The sequence below is a fragment of the Octopus sinensis genome, linkage group LG6, assembly GCF_006345805.1.
Source record: "Octopus sinensis linkage group LG6, ASM634580v1, whole genome shotgun sequence".
In the NCBI taxonomy this organism is placed as follows: domain Eukaryota; kingdom Metazoa; phylum Mollusca; class Cephalopoda; order Octopoda; family Octopodidae; genus Octopus; species Octopus sinensis.
Genome location: NC_043002.1, coordinates 74,394,634 through 74,414,437, shown reverse-complemented (window position 1 = coordinate 74,414,437; position 19,804 = coordinate 74,394,634). Strand labels below are relative to the sequence as shown.

The following is a 19,804-nucleotide window of genomic DNA, read 5'->3' as shown; positions in this document are numbered from 1 at the left end:
GAAAGCGATGCCGTTGCAATATAGTTCAGGGTAAAAGTCACACACGCATACACGCATACACACACACACACAGAGGTGTGTGCGTGTGTATGCGTGTAGTTTTACCGTATAAAATGGGAATCAGTCAAAATGATCATAACTAATTAGTGAATATGAGACCGCCATCTTTATGCCCTTAATTGTTATACACACACACACACACACACACACACACACACACACACACACACACACACTCACACACCTACATATACTACTGATATTACGATGCTTCTTGCGTGGACTGGCTGATAGATTGAAAATATCATTGGTATTCCTTTTGTGTACCTTGTTTGTAAAATACACGTTGGAGTGTGGTCCTAACTGGCTGTATGTAGTTTTTTACATACCAAGATTAGTATTTTCCTTCGTCCTTCTCGTCCCTCTATACGGTTAATCCACATTACTTCCCATGGAGCATACAGCCAGCTTACAAAATTTTTTTTTCCACGAGAGTTCCGGACCACGGTTATGAATTCATTTACATACACCCAATCAGAGCTTAACTATCAAACTCGTGTCCGCCTAGTCACGAAAATACTCTGGTTGAGTTCAGCGGAAAATGTGCATTATAGCAAAATCTAATTTTTCTAAACAGGTTAATAGGGGTGACAAATGTGAGATTTAGTGTATAAAGTGAATGGAGAGCTGCTCACCGATGATGCCATAAGTGTTGCCAATTTGCGTGATTTACTCGAAAATGTAAATGAGTGTAGTTTCCTAATTTTTGACTGATTTTGTACATTCCTAATTTAAAACGTTGGTGTTGATCTGGAAACATCGTAATCAATATGGCGTTGTGTCGTATTGCGCCCTCCTGGCATATATCAATGGATACCTGCAGTATCACTAATCTCAGTCTCCATATAGAGATGGTGCTCAATTGATCTATGAGGATGGTGGAGGTGGGGAATGTGGTGTTATGTGAGACCTGCTATGCTGCACTCACAGAGTGTGTGTGTGTGTATACACCATTCTATGCCTAACTAGCTGTACTGTAGTAGTACGTATATGTGGATTTTCAAGGTGAGCTCTGATTGGCTGTATGCAAATGAGTGCATTACTGGGATCCGGAACTCTCGTAGGAAAAAAATTCACGGCCAGCTTCCCTGTTTCTCTGGCGTATATATTCCTCCCTGGACAGCACGCCTGTCCGTCACAGGATTACTGATTTTCACTAGCTGAGTGGATTGGAGGAGCAACGTGAAATAAAGTGTTCTGTTGAAAAACACAACGCCTCACCTGGACCAGGAATCGAAACCACAATCTTACGATCATGAGTCCAACGTCTTAACCACTAAGCCATGTCCTTCTATGTAGGCTGAATGAAATTTTCTCCTTGTAGCAGCTAAAAGGAATTAAAAAAGAATAAAAGCTCATAGACACTTCCAACGTCCTGGAACTGAGAGTAACGTGTACTGTAGCAACAAACTCAATGCTAGCTTGTTAAATACGTCACTGAACCTAGAATCAGGTATTTAAATACCCTTTCGCAAAATCAAAAGAGCGATATTAATTACTGATATTTATTTATCGATAGAGTGGAGACACATAGCCTAGTGGTTAAAGCAGCGGGATCGCGGATTCGAATCTCCGACCGGGCGATGTGTGTGTTTATGAGCGAAACACCTAAGCTCGATGCGGCTCCAGCAGAAGGTAATGGCGAACTTCTGCTGACTGTTATGACACAACTTTCTCTCACTCTTTACTCCTGCATCTTGCAGCTCACTTGCGACGGACCGGCGTCCCGTCTAGGTGGTGAACCTATCCGCCAAGGAAATAGGGAAACCGGCCCTAATGAGCCAGGCGTGGCTCGAGAAGGAACAAACAAATAAACAACAATGTATCGATAGGGCGGCGATCTGGCAGAATTGTTAGCGTGCCGAGCAAAATGCTTAGTGGCATTTCGTCTGTCTTCGTGTTCTGAGTTCCAACTCCGCCGAGGGTCAACTTTACTTTCAACCTTTTAGGGTCGATAAAATTAGTATCAGTTGAGCGCGGGGTTCGATGTAATCGACTTATTCTTCCACCAAAATAATGATAATTTCAGGCTTTGTGCTTTATATTAGAAAGGGTATTTGCATATTGACACTATTGATATATTAATAAGCACTCTTGCAACATCCTCAGTAGAGGAATCTTATCTAAGGAAATTTTGATAGCGTGGCCCCGATCAAAGCCACTATCCACTAGGCTACTGTTGTGGCCTAGCCCATGGTGGCTTTAAGAAGACTTTGTGTACCCATACATCCAACCCTTCCGATTCAGAGTCAAAGAAGATGATTTGGTTTCCATCCTCTTTCTCTTTTAAATGCTTGGAACCAACATATGTAAGAAGTTCCTGACTCATTTACTAAAGCATTGCGAAGCCGATCGGCATTGTATTCAATACAATTTAGTATAGCTTTGTTGTTATCTGATTAGTGCATAACAGCTCCTTTAATGTATAATATTCATTTCTGAAGACGCTAACAAAATTTGAAGTCAAAACTAACGCTATAATGTATACAAACATGCAAGGCGCTTTTGGCGTTGAGTATAGCTGAATTTAGCGAGTTTAACTATACTCGGTGGCCAAAGCGCCTTGCTTCGTAAGGACGTTGTTAGGTAAGTAAACTCCGATAATTGTGGCAGAAATCCGAACAAGAGCATGTTTTGGGAGAGTATCATGTAATAGAATTAATATATTTCGCTCTCCTTGTTTCGTTTTTATTTTTGTCTTCTCGAATGTTTAATATTGTTTATATAACAGATTGATTTATTAATGCACATACATACATATACATATGCACGTCCACTTATATATGAGTATATATATATATGTGTGTGTGTGTGTGTGTGTGTGTGTGTGGTGTGTGTGTGTTTGTGTGTGTTTGTGTGTGTGTGTGTGTGTGTGCTCCAACATGACCACAGCCAAATGACTGAAACAAGTAAAAGAGGAAAAGAGAATATATATATATACACGCATGCACACACGCAGACATACACACACGTGCGTACACAGACACATACACACACAAGCATAGACACACACACTTTTGTGTTCTCAGTATACGGAATATAAGAGAAAGACAGAGAGAATGAGAGAAGGAAGCGTCTTGAAAAAGGGAGGAAAAGAAAGAGAGAGAGAGAGAGAGAAGAGAGAGAGAGAGAGAGAGAGAGAGAGAGAAAATTATAGTAATTTATCGTAGCAGATCTTGGATTACACCACAAAAACAACAACCCCACAGCAATATATCAATAAATGTGATTTATTTTTATTTAATAACAGCCCCATTAATGTATAATATTAATTATTGAGGACGCTAACAAAATCTGAACTTAACTCATGAATATATACTCAACTACTGAGTAGATAGAATATTCTTCGCTGAGGGGTCTAAGTAATGCCGAAACATGTCCGTTGCTTTCTAAAATTTGTTGTAAAGATATACTACAATATATTACCATCTGCATCGTCTTTATTTCCACCAAATTTCGACTGGTTGATCTCACTGGAGTTACTTACAATGGTTTTTATTTTTTAAATCCTAAACATCCTTGGGAGTTTTTGCTTACTAATTGCTTTGCTTGTTTCAGTCATTTGAATGCAACCACGCTTGGGCCACCGACTTGAAGGGTTGAGTCGAATGAACCAACGCTAGTACTTATTATTTAAGTTTGTTACTTATTCTATCGGTCTTATTTCCCTGAACTGCAAAATTACGGGGACGTAAATAGTAAACAAAACTGTTTGTCAAGTAGTGCACACACAACGGGTTTCCCACACGATTTCTGTCTACCAAATTCACTCACAAGTCATCGGTCGGTCCGGGGCTATAGTAGAATACATTTGCCTAAGGTATTGCGCAGTAGAACTAAGCTCAAGACCACGCGATTACAAAGGGACTTTCTTAACCATACAGCCAATTTTTCGGCTCACATCGTTTATCTTTTATCTTTTATCGTTTACTTGTTTCAGTCATTAGACTGAGGCCATGCTGGGGCAAAGAATTTACCAAATCTGAACATATTTGACCATTCTGTGTGATTTATTTCTTCGAAACAATACAGGCCTGTACTAATAATTTCTAGTAACGAAGTAGTGACCCTTAGTCGAGAACAGTGTCGGTCGGGGAGTTTGACTGGGGCGGTACGTCTGTCAAACGGTAACGCAGGTGTCCCAAAGCGAGCTCAGCGTAGACGGAAACCACACGTCGAGCAAATGGGCAAAAGCTCACTCGATCTCGATTTTCAGTACGATCTGCTTGTAATAACAGCTAAATTTCCCTCAAATTACACTCGTAACCCCTTCAATATAGAATTGTCTGGGCAATGTAATCTCTGATAAGAAAAAAGATGGGACGGCCACGACTGGAACCCCTCTTGAATCTTAGTTTGCTCAATAAAGGCTGACTTGGCTAAACTACTTGATGTTATTGTCATTTTAGTCGATGTTATAGTTGTTGTTTTTGCTGTTGCTATAGTTGTTGGTGGTGATAGTAGCGGTTGCGGTAGCGGTGGTAGTTATGATGGTGGTGTTGGTGGCACTGTTGGTGTCATCTTTTTTTGTTGTTGTCATCATCGATATCATTTGTAACACCCTCTCTTTAAACATTTTGTTGTTAAAATCAATATATTGGCTTGACGTCCAGAGAGTACACTACAGAAAATCAATATCCTGTGAAATCGATGCTGATTTAAAAAAAAAATATAATATAAAGGTATCATTATAAACGCAACAAGTATAATATCAATAGGATATTATTTAACACCTCTGTGAGAATTAATTACTGGGAGTGGATACCAAATAGTTTAATGTTCCTTGTTAGTTCTTTAATGGCAGATCTGTATAGCATACATTATACGAGTCTATTTGAGATTCTGATGAGAAGAATACTTTCTAAGTAGGCATTGAAATGTATCACTATAACCATTTCGTGGCATTTGGTCATTATTGCTCACACACACACACACACACACACACACACACACACACACACACCACACACACACACACACACACACACACACAAATGTAGATAGATGATAATGTTGGTGATGATGATGATGATGATGATGGTTGTAGTGGTGGTGGTGGTGGTGGGGTGATGATGATGATGGTTGTAGTGGTGGTGGTGGTGGTGGGGTGATGATGATGACGACGACGATGATGATGATAGCACTCAAATCCCATCGAAGTCAATTTTGCCCTTCATCTTTTCGGGGTCGATAAAATAAGTAGCAGTTAAGCACTGGGGTCGATATAATCGACTTATCCACTCCCACGTAAAATTTCAGGACTTGTGCCTGTAGTAGAAAGGATTGTGTATGTAGTTAGACAGTGATGACGTGGTGGTGGTGGAGGAGGCGGCGGCGGCGGTGGTGGTGGTGGTGGTGGTGGTAGCAGTTCTTCGTGTCCGAAGATCTTAGGGAAGAACGGCAAACCCTTAGGAGGCTATGCAAACCGGTCCTTGAACGACAGGCTTTGGCACATATATTTATGTGTTAGAAAGGAAAATAACTCTGTTATTAAAATTTATGCCACTCATAATTCATGTAGAATTTTGAAACAAATATCAACTATAATTTAAAATATTATCTATTTTTCTTTGCTAAGTCGTCTACAGGATGTAAAAAAAAAGCGTATGCCATCTTCGTGCAATTCAGCGCTATGAATTCCCGTTTATTAAAATACTATTCTTTAACAGACAATCCCTGAACACACTCTTGCACGCACAGAACATTCAAAACCATCGAACATTTCTAACTAATAACATATACAGATAGCTATCGAGGAAAACTCCTTAATCTATCTAGTCTACATGAATTAACTACCACATTTCCCTTAATGTAATATTATTCTGTATAGCTATTAATTTCTCTTTTTGTGCGAGCGCTTATGCCTAGTTACTGTTATACTTAATCATTTATAGTTTTCGATATTTTATATTTTTCTTCTATGTATTCATTAATATTTGTTTTTACATTCATATATGCATTAGGTAACCCGCATATTATTCATCCTTTACGCTTTATAATTCATACTTAATTGTTTGCTTTCTCTCCCCATTTCCCCCTTTCTACTCATTCACTTATCTGGTATTATAATAATAATAATAATACCACAATACAAAACTGTATCTAATAAGTGCAAACTTCGTTGTTTTTTTTATTTTATTTTTGTCAACTAGTCCCACTGAATATAAATATGACATCATTCTTATACAGCGTTTCTAAACGAGCAGCCCAATTAATCTATGACTTCTACACTATATTGTCAAACAAATGTATGTATCCATACCAATCTTTTAAATCCTCTTTTTTTGTCCCCATCCCTCATTTCTCTCTGTATTCTGTATATATGTCTGATCTAGCAATTAACTTCCCAACAGTTTTAATTCTGGTTAAAAAGTACACGTTGATAGATTAAATCAACAGCCCTTACAGACATCCAGTCTTTCGTCCAAAGCCTAGTTATAATCAACACTTAAGAAATGCTCACCAACGTGCTTATTGTATCTTGAGAGCATATATCTATAATTAAGCTAACTATATAATTATTTGTATCATTATTTCCTTTCGTAAAAGGACATACAAGTTAATGCCATCGTATTGTCAGTAGAAAAACACTTTTTATATATTGCTACCATATATTTCTAATATCGATTTCAAATCTTGGCACAAGGTCAGCAAATTCGAGCGAGGGTATAAGTTGATTACATCGACCCCAGTGTTCAACTGGTACTTATTTTATCGACCCCCGAAAGGGGTGAAAGGTAAAGTCAACATTGGTGGAATTTGAACTCAGAACGTAAAGACGGAAGAAATTCCGTTAAGCATTTTGCCCGGCGTGCTAACGATTCTACCAGCTCGCCGCGTTATATATTTCTAATATTAAATCAGGTTCGAAGCAACACATCATTTGATTACTGTTTGGAAATCTTAATAATCCTTTACCATTAGGAATCAAATTATTATTTTTTTTTTGTTCTAAATATTAATAACAAACACACTTCTAATATTAAACACAAACCATTTGGTAGAAATTTTGCAATCATAATAGTGTTATCAATCTTATATTTAAACTCCCAAATCACCCATTTTTGAATTATAACACGGCCTTCTTTTAGCTGTCATAAATCTCGCCAAGTCGACTCCGGTGGTATTTGAACTTAGAACATAAAGTCGGACAAATGCAGCTCGCTGCCTTGGCAGGGAGAGAAATATTAGTTTCACATTCTGGTACAAAGCCATACATCGACCCCAGTGCTCGATTGGTATTTATTTTGTCGACCCTCAAAGGATGAAAGGCCAAGGTGACCCCGGCAGAATTTTATCTCAGTACGTGACAAGACGGACAAAATACCTCTAAGCATTTTATCCGGCATACTGACAATTCTGATAGCTCGCTGCCCTAAATGAGGAAAGAAATATTGGTTTCAAATTTGGCACAAGGCCTGCAATTTCGGGGGAGGAGGTAAGTCGATTACATCGTTCCCAGTACTCAACTGCTACTTATTTTATCGACCCTGAGAGGACGAAAGGCAAAGTCAAACTCAACAGAATTTGAGCTCAGAACATGGAAACAGGCGAAATGCTGCTGAGCATTTTACCTGGCTTCTAACGATTCTACCAGCTCGCCGTCTTGGTCGGAATAGAGCTATTAAAATGAGAGAGCGTCTGATCTCATATAAGTCAGCGTGGAATCAACGACGCCAAAACGTCGCCTACTCGATAAAGTAGTATGAATCTAGGGTGGTGGATTGGCGGAACAAGTTAGAAGATCGGGTGGTAATTTTTCTGGCTATTCGCACTTTAGCGGCAACACGTGCAATGACACTGGTGTTAAGCTGTATCGGTCCACGCAATCCGTATTGATTCAAGGGATAAATATCGGTGGGTTGGAGAAGGAAGAGTTGCATGCTTGGACAACAGCTAATCTTCCTCAAAAAATTTTTTGCCCAGGCCTGCATCATACCTGTGCAGATGAATGGACAACACTGACCCACGGAGGCCCTGCAATATTACTCACAATCCTAATATATATTATCTAACAATTTCCTGAAGAAGGCCAATTTATCAATCACCATTATGGTTATTTAATTCATTTTCTATTTCTGTTTCATGTTATTTACTCTCAATCCAATCTCTCCTATTTTTCCTTACTGCTTCTATAGGTTCCTCTCAGGTCGATCGCTTAGATATTTTATTCCCTTTCATCATAATTTAAATTTTATTATAACATTTAACTATTTGTAAAACTTACATTTTTTGCATTTAACGTTACAAACATAAGTAATAACACTTAAATAAAAACTATCATAAACACATTTAAATTGATTATATATCTCTGTGTACTTAACATATACATAAATAACAGCAATTGTCGTCCATATAAAACTTTGTAAAATTAAAATTAGAAATTACTTGGTTTTTATCTCATGTTTTTAAAGATAATTATTTACTTGTTGAATTTACCTTTACGTAGTTAATATTATATACATATAAACCTTAACCTGAAACGAATAATTTATACGGTTTCAAATTAATAGATGTAGCAGTATGTTCGTTGGAGAAAAGTAAAAGAAAAAGGTTTATGGTTTTTGGTTGAACTTTTGCATTTATACCTGAACAAACTTAGCTGCAGGTCAGTAATATCAAAAATCTTGCGTCCACTAGGAAGGGTTACAGGTCACAGAATGGGAGTTAGAAAAATATAGGGTTTGGGGCTCGGGAAGAGCGTGTACTGTATAGTGGTGAATTTTCTGAGAAACTTTTACCCAACAGCAAATATTTGTTGTTCTGAAACTTGGTGTTTGATTCGAGCAATTGCAACAGAGTAAGTTCTGCTCGAGGCAATCAAGGACCAGAATATGCCATCAAACAAAACTGTGTACTCATCGCAAGTATCTAAGGCTATTCAAACTGGAAGTATTTACTCGTAGGTTCATACACAAATAAGGTATATGTGTGAAATGAGAATCCCACGTAACCGATTGAGATATCCATCGGTGTTGGAGTTTCGTGTGTAATGAATTTAACATAGCATTAACTGTTTATCACAACGGACTTGTTATCCAGTGATAGGACGAACTAAGACGATTAGTGTACTACGGTGTAATATTAAACATTTCCAGAATGTCTGACAGCTATTCCTGACTGTTATATGAATGAAGTGTTCTGCGCAAAAGCATAGCGAAAGACTCATAACAGATTTGATCTCATGACGCACAAGATGGGTCATTACCTTATCCAATTGGCCATGTTGCCGTTAAGTATAGTTAATGTTATTAGCACTAAAACTTGGTTGACATGACAGAGCAATTTCCTTTATTTCATTCAATTCCTACACAGTTTTAAATTTTGTGGTTTTCATTTTTGCTTTTTATACCTTCAATTTTTATAAAATGAATATCGGTAATAAACTTAAATGGTTATCTTTAGCATCTGATCGTGTTTAGTACCAAGAAGGTCGTATGACAGAACGCCTTGCAGTATTTAATTTCTTTCCTTCTTAGACCTCGAATTCAAATCCTACCGAAAGCATCTTCACTTTCCATCATTCTGGGGTCGACAAAATAAGTATCAACCACGTACTGGAGTTGGCTCGACTGAATTTTTCGACGTCCATGCCTCCCCGCCACCTTTCATTATCGGCGTTGGATCTCATAGATTAAGAATTTAGGGCTGTGGTTCATATATATTTATCATTGAACCTTTAGTGCTATGATGTTGTAATTATGTCGTGTTGTTACATATTGTGGTTTAATGCCATCTGTTCTTATACCCTTGGCGTTATATATCCAATCAACCACTACCTCACTCTTCTCTCTCTCTCTCTCTCTCTCTCTCTCTCTCTTACATAAAAAATCTATTCTCCATCTCTTCCTCTCTCTCTCTTTTCATCTAGATTATCCGATATATATTTGTTGTGCACAATACGTGTATCAGTCTTGAGTTTTTGATCACCGATGCATAAAATAAATCTCTCTCTCGACATACTTGTTACGACTAGTGCTATCATTATTGCTGCAGTTGTTGTTTGCCGTTGTTGGCGAAGTCTTGTTATTGTTGGTGTTGTCGATGTTATAAATGCATGCTCAAACATGAATAACGCTGTCATGTGTTCTCCACCTGATCTCAATTACAGGATTCAGTATAATTCAGCTGCCTCGTTGGCCTCATCTCACACAGTTCCTCTCTCTCTCTCTCTCTCTCTCTCTCTCTCTCTCTCTCTCTCTCTCACACTATCTCCCTCTCTCTCCCTCCGCCAACCAATTTACTCTGCTCTAATTGGTAGAATGTCTGATGTCCTCTACTGTCTCTCCCCACACACTTTCTTACCTCAAGAGTTTTATTAACAACTCACCTGAAGGACTTCATAGGGGGAAAAATGCCATCATCAATTCTTAATGTCAACAGTTTGTTGAGATCCTCACATTAAATTACTTTAAGCAGCAGCAACAGCAACAACAACAGCGACAATAACAATAACAACACAATTATGAGTTAGCGATTCTATCATGGCCCAGTTGCACATCACTCAGGCAACTCGAACTCGCTACTACAATATAACGAAACATTGCGGTACTATCACTGACAACAGTTCGGGAAACTGAGGAAACTAGCTAGACCCCCCCCCCCCCCGCCGCCACCACCACCACCACAATTCGGGTAATTTTCTTGAATCACCATCTTACCTCTGCACGCCAATCCGTTGCAATGTTACCCTGTCACTACTCATTTACAGGTGAGTGGACCGGAGCAACGTGAAATGAAGATTTTTGCTCAAGAACACAACGCACAACCGGTCTGGAAATCGAAACCAGGTTCTCGCGATCGTGAGTGTAAGAGCCTAACTACTAACCCACACGCCTCCAACTACTAGCCCGCGCACCTTAACTAGAAGTACAGGTGTACCCACCTGTTTGTGTCGGATTCGTGATGCTGAATAAACACGATCGAATCTAGCGGAAAGTTCGATAACTTAGTCGTCGTGGTAATCCTAACTCTGCTGACAGGCTATCGATTACACAGATGAGAATGTTTACTTCACTGCTAAACTTACCATCGATGATAATGCTTTGGCTGTTGTTGTTGCTTATCCTTGTGTCAGTTCTGATGATCGAATTCAAATTTATGATCAAAGTCCTAATGATCGGAATCGGCCTTATGATCAAAGTTAAGCCCATGATCAAAGTCGAACTTAAGATCAAAGTCCTGGTGATCGGAGTAGGCTTTATGATCAAAGTCGATCAAAGTCAAACTTATGACCAATGTCGAGCCTATGATCAAAGTCGAACTTATGATCAAAGCTGTCTCAGCCTTGACCCCCTTTCTTTCTTTCTTTCTTTCTTTCTTTCTTTCTTTCTTTCTTTCTTTCTTTCTTTCTTTCTTTCTTTCTTTCTTTCTTTCCAAAAGACCCGCGTGCGCGCACATTCAAATGTCACGTTTTATCACTGAAAGTGGAAGAGTACTCAATATGTCGTAGAGAGTACATTGTTTATTGAAACTGACTTCCTTTTCTCGCGATTTCTAAGGTCTTCTATGGTTGTTTCATCGAGTTGTTGTCTGTAGTTGTCGTGGTTACATTAGCAAAATCACTATTGTTCTGTCTTATTTTTCCTTGATTACTTCCCTCGTTGTTTACCAATATATCGTTCTACAGATTTTGGTTTCTTAAAGATGTTTTTCTGAAGTACTTTATCTGTATATGGTTTTCTATTGGCCAGTTCAATTGTCGTATCGCATCCCGCTAAACCCTGTACTGGATTATTTGAGTTGTTTATTCGTTTATCACTTTTTCATTGACTGCTCTGCATGTGGATTACTGTACTGGATTACTAGAGTTGTTTATTCGTATATCACTTTTTCATTGGCTGTGTCTGCACACGGATTATATTATTCATATGCTGTTTTGATGAATAAAGTTATAATTCTGCTTCCTTCATAAATTGTTATTATATATCTGGAGTCGCTTAAGATATTTTTGATACGCTCTGAAAGGATTGTATATTATTTCTGGTGTATCTCTGCTGGTGTTAAGATTGTTGCACTTCCAGTGCTGTATCTACTTCTGTTACCTCATCAGATGTTTACTCTGACTGTATTTCGAGTATGTTTTAAATATTGAAATTATTCTGGTGTCTGCAACTTGATAACTGCAACGTGATAACTTCTCATTTCCTCTATTGATCAAGTATATTTATTATGGAATTGTTTAATATTTTTTTCTGCTGTTTATTTAGGCCTATCCTATGACCATTTATGTTTGGACTAGCATGTCTGTAAATATCGAGGAATAAGTGCATATCTAACACTGAACACTTCTTAAACCTTTAAGGTCGGGTGTGGCTTATTCAAACAGCATGCTTTCTTCCGCAGAGGACTGGTATGGCTTATTGACACACTGCTAAACTGTGAAGAAGACAGGTGTATATAAGCCATATTTGCGTTATAAGCTATTTGATTGATTATCATCTTGTATAATTTCCTTTTTTTCATCCGATGCTGTGGCACCAGTTTTTTTTTTCGCTTTTTTTTTGTGGCTGTGGCCTGTAGGTTTCTTGATATGTGGTAGTTTATAGCTTGGATGGTGTGTGTTTGGTTTCTTGTGCACCTATAGGTAACAGCTCGTGTTGTTCGTATTGAAAAGCTTGTATCTATGGCCGAATAAGTAGTCTTTTTGTGGTTAGTCTTGGGAACTTTTTACCATGTTTGTCTATCTGTTTACATGAAAAAGCGGGTTGAACCAGGTGATATCTCTTCCATTGGTTTTATTTCGTTTATGGTTCACTAATATGACGAAAATAGAGCCGCTCGCTTTATGGTTTAAATATAAAATGGTGCTACTTGAATAAATATTTCGTTTTGTCGAGTGATATTGTGGGGACTATCTAGTTTATACTGCTGAGTACATTCTTCATTACCCAAGATGGGTGGCTTGGTTTTCTAGCAGGTACTTCGGTTTTCTAGCAGGTTAGTATTTTCTTATTGTTAGATTAAATGTTATACGAAGGTTACTTTCTATAGGTGAGTTGTTTTAGTTGAAGGGATTTAGCACATAGTTTTTTTCTGAACGTATCTTATTTGTATCAGTAATATTTTGGAGATTACTGGGCCATCGTCATTATATAATCCAATTCTCAATACTGGTAGAATACGTTGCTCAGCTTTTCAAGTGTGTGTGTGTGTGTGTGTGTGTGTGTGTGTGTGTGTGTGTGTGTGTGTGTGTGTGTGTGTGTGTGTGTGTGTGTGACTGTGTGTGTGTGTGCGTGTGCGCGCATGCACTCCGCTACAGCGTCCCATGCTTACATTAAGGTTATTTATTTTCTCTTTTGTCAATGGCAGTGGATCTTTCTGTAAAATCCCAAGGTCTTACCAGAAGTGGGTTCTGGTCGACGGACAGAATTTGTGGAATTGTGTTGTTTTATACAACTTATCGTTCTTCATGACATTGAATCTGTCCATGACTGAGGTGCTATTATTTTAGTGTATTGGTTTTGTCACACACACACACACACACACACACACACACACACATATATATATATATATAAAACTAAAAATAAGGGTGTCTGAGTTGTAAAAAATTATTACCTTTGTATGGTATTTTTTCCCATGCTGGCCACTTGATAATATCGATATTATCCTTATTCATAAATTTATATATATATATATATATATATATATATATATAGCATACTTAATGTCGATAGGCTAGTTACACCATTTGTTATGAGATAACATCTCTTATGGACGTACTGTGTTAAAAACTATAAATTGCAAAGAGTGATAAAAATTTGTCGCATCAGAAGCCAGCGAGACTTCGGGTGCATTTCTGGTCTTTTGGGGCTTTTTTTAATGGTGCGTACTCGCAGCCAGCCACATACTTGGATGAGAATTCGTCTTCTCTGATGTTGACAATAGCCGTCCGACTGAATGAACATCCGGTGCTCACAACTGAGGCAGTATTTAATTAAAATAGCCATATATGTCTCATATTTAATGTATATACACTAACGATAGCGAAAGGTGAAGTTTTTTCAATCAGAAAATTAAAGCAGCATATATGTTAGGAACCATCGGATAATTATACTGCAGTGCAAAGACCCGGGACAGTCACGTTGATTTCGCCTGAGAATTACATTAAAGGAATACTCAGGTACGTGCTAATTCAACCAACTTAGGATTTTTGTTGATGGAACAGCGGGACCCTCATGATCGGAAATTCTGACATTGTATAACGAGGCTAATCAACAACAACAACACTTTCTACAAACGCTAAGCTTTATTATTGTGGTTAGGGCGTTGGACTCAGGATCGGAAGATTGTGGTTTCTATCCCTGGACTGGAAAATTCGTTGTGTTCGTGAACAAAAGACTTCGTTTCACGTTGCTCCAGTCCATTCAGTTGGCAAAAATGAGTAATACTGCGATAGACCAACGTCCCGTCCAGGAGGAATATATGCAACACAGAAAGTGAGGAGACCGGAAAGAAGTTTTGTCCTTTATTCTGTAAGCCTTCCCATCTGTGATGACGTCCTATGTGGACTACAAATTACCAAACAGTCATAGTCACAACTCAGACTGGAATTGTACTGTCCCCCTTCCTCTCTCTCTTTATTTAATAACTTTATACTCTGCATCAAGATGTCCTCTCCGCAAGTAATGGCTTGGTCGCGATTGAAATACTTTGTGCTCATAGATCTGCTTCGTCAGTTGCTGGTATTTATTCTAAGGTTTTTACTTTCTGAAATTAAATCTCAGCGAGGTTAACTTTGCGTTTTATCTTGCTGGTTTTGAAAAAAGTACCAGTCAAGTACTCTGGTGTCGATGTTTCCCCATCCATCACGATACCGCACCAAGAATTCTACCTAATAATACCAGCCACATAATGGCACATCTAGCTGAAACTCCTTTTTTCAGCCATCTTTTCCTTCAACAACTGACCTTTTGAAGTTCTAGCTAAACATAAACCTTACTAACCATAAGTGGAGGCGCAATGGCCCAGTGGTTTGGGCAGCGGACTCGCGGTCGTAGGATCGCGGTTTTGATTCCCAGACCGGGCGTTGTGAGTGTTTATTGAGCGAAAACACCTAAAGCTCCACGAGGCTCCGGCAGGGGATGGTGGTGATCCCTGCTGTACTCTTTCACCACAACTTTCTCTCACTCTTTCTTCCTGTTTCTGTTGTACCTGTATTTCAAAGGGCCGGCCTTGTCACTCTCTGTGTCACGCTGAATATCCCCGAGAACTACGTTAAGGGTACACGTGTCTGTGGAGTGCTCAGCCACTTACACGTTAATTTCACGAGCAGGCTGTTCCGTTGGTCGGATCAATCGGAACCCTCATCGTCGTAACCGACGGAGTGCTTCCATCCATCCACTAACCATAACCAATAGCCAGTCTCCTTCCATATCAACTCATGGAGGGGAATGTGAAACGCTATGAGTTTGTGGCATTCATCCGTGCAGTAAATTACGTAAAAAAGTAAAATAAGACTAAAGCGATTTTAAAAAACAAAACAAAACACAGGCTAAATATATATATGGATATATGATATAATCATTTATACAAAAAAGAGAAAATGTGTACGTGCGCATGCCTGATCCTGCATACATGTTCTCTCTCATACGATGTGTTTATATTTTGATTTAAATAGCAGTATTCGATTGCACAACCTTGTGTGTGTGTGTGTGTGTGTGTGTGTGTGTGTGTGTGTGTGTGTGTGTGTGTGTGTGTGTGTGTGTGTGTGTGTGTGTGTGTGTGTGTGTGTCAGTGTACATGAAGAGGCCCAGATTGGTGGGTCGAAACATGTACCTAATAAAAGTCTAATACGAAATCCATCTCCTGCTATTAATTGATAATATTACTATAACTGCAACTGCGGAGTTCTTATAGTAGATCCAACTGTACCACAACTGCGGATGACAACAGGTAGCCTAAACTGTGCCGGTGCTCTACTCAACATTTAAATACACTAATCGAATTATACGTATTTGTCCAATTATTTATTATATATATATGTGTGTGTGTTTATATATATATATATATATATATATATATATATAAAGGAAATGTAGAAAATGCTGACAAAATAATTTAAGTAAGGGAGAGTGTATTTAATTAGGTGAAAGTTCTTTTTACCGGTTGCGCATTTGTTATACTATCAAAAGATATTTTTTTAAGAGAGATAGAGTTCCTTTCTGATAGATTTTTTTCTCTTATCTGATAAGAGAAAAAAATCTATCAGAAAGGAACTCTATCTCTCTTAAAAAAATATCTTTTGATAAGTATAACAATGCGCAACCGGTAAAAAGAACTTTCACCTAATTAAATACACTCTCCCTTACTTAAATTATTTTGTCAGCATTTTCTTCATTTCCTTTTTTATATATCACAACTCGTGTTCCACATCTCCTTTTTTAAATATATATATATATATATATATATATATATATATATTATATATATATATATATTATATATATATATATATTCAGATGAATATGGTACTTAAGTTGAGGCATCAGAATTTAGTACGGTATTATCCATACAATTTCAAAATAAGGTGATTAAAATCAAAATAAGCAACAAGGATATCAAGCGGTAATGCAGTACGATCGTTTCATGCAACTCCATTTAATTGAACAATGAAATCATTACATTAATTTAAAATGTAGAGCAATCTTCAGCTGCACAAAGATATAGAATTTAACTAAATTAGAACAGATGGACACATTAGTATAATTATACCAAAAAAAAATCAGTGACAGGCAGTGTCTTTTTGAAAATTTTAGTCACGGCTATGCTGTTGCAGGTACAACATGTTCTATCTCTTTAACTTCTTGGAGTTTTAGGTATAATTATACTAATGTGTCATCTGCTCTAATTTAATTAAATTCTATGTCTTTGTGCAGCTGAAGATTGCTCTACATTTTAAATTGATGTAATGATTGCATTGTTCAATTAAATGGAGTTGCATAAAACGATCGTACTGCATTACCTCTGGATATCCTTGTTGCTTATTTTGATATATCTATATATATACACACACACATACATACATATACATATATAGTGTGTGTGTATGTATGTGTGTATGGATGGATGTTTGTATTTTATGTATGTATGTATGTAAAGTCTATTTATTTAAACTGTTTTTCTTTTCTTCTTTTGAAGATGCGAGCCATAAGGAAAATGTCCACAGTGAGTAAATATTGAAAATTTCTTTGTGTTTGTTTGATGTTTTTGTGTGGGAACCACCATCGAATTCAAAAAGCAGTTTGATCGATGTTTAGTGATGTTCAACTCAAGGTTGTTGTGCATTGTTACATTGTATAGTGTTAACTGTCGTATGACAGTCAGTGCTGAGAATACATTTTTTTCCACAGCGGGTAGTATCCAGTAATATTACATAGGTATGGTAATTTATAATTTCACGTTCATTTTAGTCATTGACCTGTGGCCATGCTGGAGTACTATTTTGAAAGGTTTTTGTCGAACAAATCTACCCCGGTATATTTTTTTTAATGTCTGGTACTTATTCTATCGATTCCTTTTGTCAAACCGTTCATTTGAAGAGAAGCAGACAAACCAACACCGGGGACAAACACAATGACATACACAACACGTACATACATACATACATACATACATACACATACATACATACATACATACATACATACATACATACGAAATTCCAACACAAGGCATTAAACGGCCCGGATATATAGAAGATTATTGCACGAGGTGCCATGCATTGGGACTGAACCCTAGGCCTCATTGCCATCCCTGTGCGTATTCATGATTCCTATATGAAACAATAAACTGAATCTTAATTTTCAAAATGATAATATTATATAGGCACAAGCGTGGCTGTGTGGTAAGAAGCTTGCTTCCCAACCGCATGGTTCCAGGTTCAATCCCACTGCATGGCACCTTGGGCAAGTGTCTTCTACTATATAGCCTCGGGTCGAACAAAGCCTTGTGAATGGATTTGGTAGATGGGAACTGAAAGAACGTCCGTCGTGTGAGTGTGTGTGTGTGTGTGTGTGTGTGTGTGTGTGTGTGTGTGTTGTGTGTGTGTGTGTGTGTGTGTGTGTGTGTGGTGTGTGTGTGTGTGTGTGTGTGTGTGTGTGTGTGTGTGTGTGTGTGTGAGTGTGGTTGTCCCCACTACCGTTTGACAACTGCTGTCCGTATATTTGCGTCCAAGTAACATTAACGGTTCGGCAAAAAGGGATTGAAAAAAAAAAGGATAAAAAGTACTAGGGTCGATTCATTCGACTAAAAAATTCTTCAAGGCGGTGCCCCAGCATGGCCGTAGTCTAATGCCTGAAGCAAGTAAAATATGAAAGATAAAGATATTCAATTAAATTACGTAAAAATAATTCTCATTTGTATGTTTACAATGAATAAAACTACATTAATAACAATGCTACTGTTTGGCGATGAATGACACATTGGTAAAAACGTAAATCCCCAACATTACCCGTCATATGATGGCTGACATTTCAGTTAATATATGAATAAACCAAGGCAGGTAACTTCAATAAGATTGGGGTTATCTCTTTTTGTGCATCTTCATGTAATACCAACATTGGGTGCTATGTGTATTGATTTCCATATTTTGAATTGGTAGAATCGGACAAAAAAACCTTGCGTTATTTAGTTTAGACTCTTTACGTGTTGAGTTGAAGCCTCGCCGAAGTCAGCTTTCCCTTTCATTCCTGCAGACTCGATAAAATAAAGTACTAGTCCGATATAAGACGATAACACCCACATACCACAAATTTCTAGCCTTATGCTTTAATTAGAAACAATTATTATTATTATTATTATTATTATTATTATTATTATTATTATTATTATTATTATTATGTGATGAAAACTCAAAGTTTATTTTGCTGGGTATGATGGAAAGTGTCAGTAGTCCACAATTAAGGGACTAAGGTGACACTTGTTTACTGGTCATGCTTCAAGAACTCAGCGAAGAATTCTTGCAGTTCCAAGCAATGCTGATTTTTGTAGGTGTTCTACATTCACACTTGCATCAGTCTCTTTTAGCCATGTTGCTGTTATCATCATCATTATTGAATGAGAGAGAGCAGCATACACCATAAAAATCTCGCTAGGGTATAAATATACGAAGCCCTATTTATCCATCATGACTACCCGTCTGATAAGGACGCACCAGACACATGCATTACAACCATATGTGTGCGACATGGTGACCTCATATCATGATAAACAACGCATGACCTTGCAGGTGGGGCCTAGTTAGAATTTTCTTCAGGTCGAGCAACCATCACCTGTATTGATTACATTCCTAGAGATTCACTCCCCTAGTTACGTGTTGATGAAATCCCTGGATATAAATGAAGCCTGTAAAATATGTAACATATTCGCGGAGTAAAAGGTGATAGAATATCGGTGTTAATCCGCCTGTTTGAATAAATATCTTATAATATTTAGTCTCGTTAAAGGCGGTGAGCTGGCAGAATAGTTAGTATGACGGGCAAATATGCTCAGTAGCATTTCGTCCGTCTTCACGATCTGAGTTCAAATTCCGCTATCGTCGACTTTGCCTTTCGTTCCTTCGGAGATCGATAAAATAAGTACTAGTTGAGAACTGTGGTCGATGTAATCGACGAAACTCATCCCCCGAAATTGTTGAAACCAATGTTAAGTTTCGTTAAAGGCAGTGAGCTGGCAGACTCGTTGGCACGCTGATCAAAGTGCTTAGCAGCATTTTTCGTGTCTTCACGTTCTGAGTTCGAAT

At 37.9% G+C, this 19,804-nt stretch overlaps 1 protein-coding gene across 1 annotated transcript in view; it reads left to right on the top strand.

Annotated features, from left to right (window-relative positions):
* Nucleotides 1-19,804, top strand: part of LOC115213529 (forkhead box protein J1-B-like) — a 228,762-nt gene that overhangs the window by 84,255 nt on the left and 124,703 nt on the right. The window contains exon 2 of the mRNA XM_029782550.2: nt 17,203-17,229. The gene's annotated coding sequence lies outside the window, so the exon portion shown is untranslated. The remainder of the gene's footprint in view (nt 1-17,202; nt 17,230-19,804) is intronic.